The sequence below is a fragment of the Rhinolophus ferrumequinum genome, chromosome 22, assembly GCF_004115265.2.
Source record: "Rhinolophus ferrumequinum isolate MPI-CBG mRhiFer1 chromosome 22, mRhiFer1_v1.p, whole genome shotgun sequence".
NCBI classification, from domain to species: domain Eukaryota; kingdom Metazoa; phylum Chordata; class Mammalia; order Chiroptera; family Rhinolophidae; genus Rhinolophus; species Rhinolophus ferrumequinum.
Genome location: NC_046305.1, coordinates 25,678,678 through 25,682,550, shown reverse-complemented (window position 1 = coordinate 25,682,550; position 3,873 = coordinate 25,678,678).

Here is a 3,873-nt window from a genome sequence, read left to right as displayed (position 1 = left end):
CCCAAAGGGTGGTCACAAGAGGGAGAGTATAAATGCCACAGCCTGAGGCATGAGGATGGGACAGGACAGGCTTTGATCCTCAGAGCCCCGCCCCAGAGGGCGGGAGTATGACGGGACACGGCCCCTGAAGACGGCGCTCCTCAGCACCCCTATGGATCATGCCTGTTATAATCCCAAGGGTGCCTCAACCCTTGGCTGAACCTTGAATGGCAACGCCAAGGGGAGGCCAGGCCCCGCCTTTCTATACCAGCCTCCTACCCAGCCCAACCCCCTCAGCCTGAGGAGCAGCCCTGGAGGGTCTCGGCCTCCCCAGGAGTCCCTCTGCTTTCTCCCCATTGTACTGTGAATGGCCTGTGATTCAGCACAAAGGCAGATGCTATATTTAATTCATGTTGTACAGAAAGGAGTAGGCAGTCTCGTGCAGAAAAGCTGAATTTGACAGATTGATGCCAAAGACAGGCCTTCTCCAGGCCTCAGGAGTGTGGGTGGGCATGTGTGTGTGCATGCGCATATGTGTATATACATATATATGTATATATAAAGTGGAGCGAGAGTTTGCTTTGTGTGTGTCTCTGAACCCACCTGGGCCGTAGGAGGGGTGCCCTGCACCCTCCCTGTTGTATTCTGGATGCTGCTGCATTTAGGGCCAGAAATCAACTCTGGGTGTTAGGGGTGGGAGTGGAGGAAACCTGGGACTCCAAGCTCCGTTTTAGGCCTTGGTCCAGGTTGGTTGGTGCCTGAGGGGATAAGCCCAGGGGTTAGGGCCCAGTACTGTTTTCTGCAGTGGGCAGATGCAAGGTTACCTTCAGCCACCTGTGACCTACACCTCTAGCCGAGTGCTGCACTTGGCAATGGAACTGGCTGCCCAGCTTCACAGTTCCAGGGGAAGGGGATGGTTGGGATCCCACAAGCAATAGAGGCAGTACAGTGTGGGGGTCAAGAGCAAAGCTCTAGTTCCAGGCTCCCTAGGCTGGAATCCTGGCTTCACCACTTCCTAGCTGTGGGACCATATAACATGGCTACTCTGTGCCTCAGTTTACCTTTCTGTAAAATGAGGTGGTCATAGGATTAGTGTGGAGATTAAGTTGATATTAGTGTGGAGGTAACACATGAAAAGCTCGCAGAATTTATTGCCCACATTGAAGGCGCCACGTAAGTGCTTGTTATGTCATCTGTCCAGGGTGGAAGCAGGCATCACTCACTGGAGGGGAAGGTTTGTATGGGGGCACAGGAGTGGAAAAAACCCTCTGTCTGTGGGGAGCCACCCATCTTCCCAAACTGCCACCAGAGTTTAGAATTCTCATATCCCGTATCCTAACATATATGTGTTAAGCAAAGTACTGTGAACTTAAGAAACATTATCTAAATTAAAAAAATTTTTTAAAAATTTGACAGACATTAAAAATCTTGGCCCAAACCACTGTGTGAAACACTAAAGATTCAGAAATAAGTAAACAGTGCTCTCTCCTCAAGGAACTCACAGTCTGGTCAGGGATAGATAAGCTGATTGCAGAAGTAATGGCTTTGAAGTGGGCTCTGTTATCTGTATTTCACAGATGCCCAGCCATAATCCCAGAGGGTGCGAGCAGCTGCCCCGGGGGCGGCTCTTTATGCCTATCTCCCCTCCCCTTCCTCATCCTCTGTAGTTCATTAGTCTTGCAAGCCTCAGAGAGTGAGTTTGGACCTCTGCCCTCTAGGCTCAGTTCATAGTTGTGAATGAAATGAATTAACCACAAAAATGAAACTTCTGGTACATTAGGAACCTGCTAGAACCTACCCTTCCCCAGTCCGTCCCTTCCCTTCCCCTCTGCCTTGGGCTCAGATCTCTTTAGATGTGAGTGTCCATTTATAGTCACATGGTCTTATTTCTGGGTGTTTCCAAACTTTACTCCCCTCACGCTCTTCCCATCTTCACCCCCATGGTCCTCGAAAGAATATGGCCCTGGGCTGCAAGGGGCTTCAGGACGTCTCATTGATGGGTCCCACTGTCATCTCTCAGGGGCTGTGCCACTCCCTAGCAAGGTGCTCGTGGCCCCTGTGCCCAGCCCTGACCCCCTCTTTCTCCAGCCTGTGTCTGACCACCCCCTGCACACTGTACTCTTCCACTAAACCAAGGACCCACCTTTCCCTAAGTGTGCCTTCTCCCTCTTGCCTTTGCTCCTCCATCTGTCCATGTTCCTCTACCCAGACTAACCCATCCACCTCCTTCTAGCTCCAGCTCAGTCAGACTCACTGGGCTTTGGGCAGATGCCTTCCCCTTGCTGAGACTTAGTACTCCTGTCTCTACAAGAAAGAGTGGCCCCAGATGCCCTCAGAGTATCCTCCCTGCCCCCAATTTTACCTCAGCCTGTCTGTCCCCATGTAGTGTCTGGTATGAGCCATTTCCCTTTCTTCTTTCAAGCACGCCTCGAACTCTCCTCCAGGAAGCCTTTCTTGATCAACCATATGAACGCTCTGTGGGCTCAGTTCTGTTGGCACAAAGTAGGCCTACACCAATGCTGATGCAAGGGGTTCATGGGGGTCTTAGTCCCTCATAACCTCCATCACCCCAAAATACACAACCTAACTAAAAGCGGTTTAGTATGGAAATGTTCTAAGGAAGCATATTTAAAATGCAGATTTTTAATATCCCTTACCCCCAAGCCTGACAATCTAGAAATTCTAATATCCTGTAGTCTACACTCAGGTTTTGCAACATCTATGAGGTGCCTTCCTTGGGTTTAGGTTGTAAACTACCACGCCCTCTTGAGTGTGATCTCCCCCAGGGGGGCCACCCAACGCCCCCAACTGCTTTGCTAGGATAATGACACCAGTTGGTGACCAAGTAATTCCTTTATAATTATTGAGGCATTTCCAAGCACAGTAGCCCATTTTGCTCTGAAAACACCCTGTGAGATAGACAGGGCAGGTACAATTACACTATTCATGGATATGGAAACTGAGGCCCTAGGAGGTTGAAAACCTTGCACTTTGTCAGTTAAGTGACAAAGCCAGGCCTCCCACCAGATAGGCCTACCTGCCTCACTGCCCTCTGAACTGCTTTGTTTGCCAGCTCAGGTTTTCATCTGTTCCAGTGTCATGGCTGTTGAGCGGTGGCCCTGGGGCTGGCAGAGCAGCCAGAATAAGCAGATCTGACTTCTAATCTGACTCTCCCAGCTGGTTCAGAATGCAGCCAAGCTGGGGATATTTGGTTGGGCTCCCACTCCTCCCCTTCCCTTCATCCACAGCTGCTCCTCCCCACTCTCCAGCTCTGGGAGCCATGGGGTGGGGTCCCACGAGGATGTGAGCCTATGGACAGGCGCGGGATGTTTTTCCTACTCAGCATTGTTCTACCTTGCCCATTGTGTGGGCTGAGGGCAGGACGTCACCAATGCGCCTGGGAGGCTTGCAGCAGGGCTGGGGACATTTCCGGAAGGAACTGAACTGCTTTGAATGGCTGAAGCTTTTCAAAAGCTTCTGCATTCCCTTGGATTGGCCAGAATGGGGGAGCCGAGGAAAGGAAGGACTTGGAGACTCCCCACTCCTGGCAGCAGCTACAAGGCTAAGGGTCCCAGGAACATTGGCAGATGTAGTTTGCCAAGAGGGACTTCCTTGCTCTTCAGCGTGAGGGGTTTGGCGATGTAAGGTGGAGGGGAAATGGGGGGTGGGAGGGGGAAGGTTTGGCTAGGGGATATGGAGCTAAAATAGAATGGTATTTTATTTACAACACCTGACCCCAACTTGAAATGGCTCACACCCGAGGATGGGAACCGACCTAGTCATCTTGAAACAGCTTCATTGAGCTCTCCCCAGAGGAAATGCAAGGTCAGAATAGTTATAAAGCAGCTCAGTGTTTGCCATGGGGTGAGTAATAGTCAATGTTCTCAATTCCCA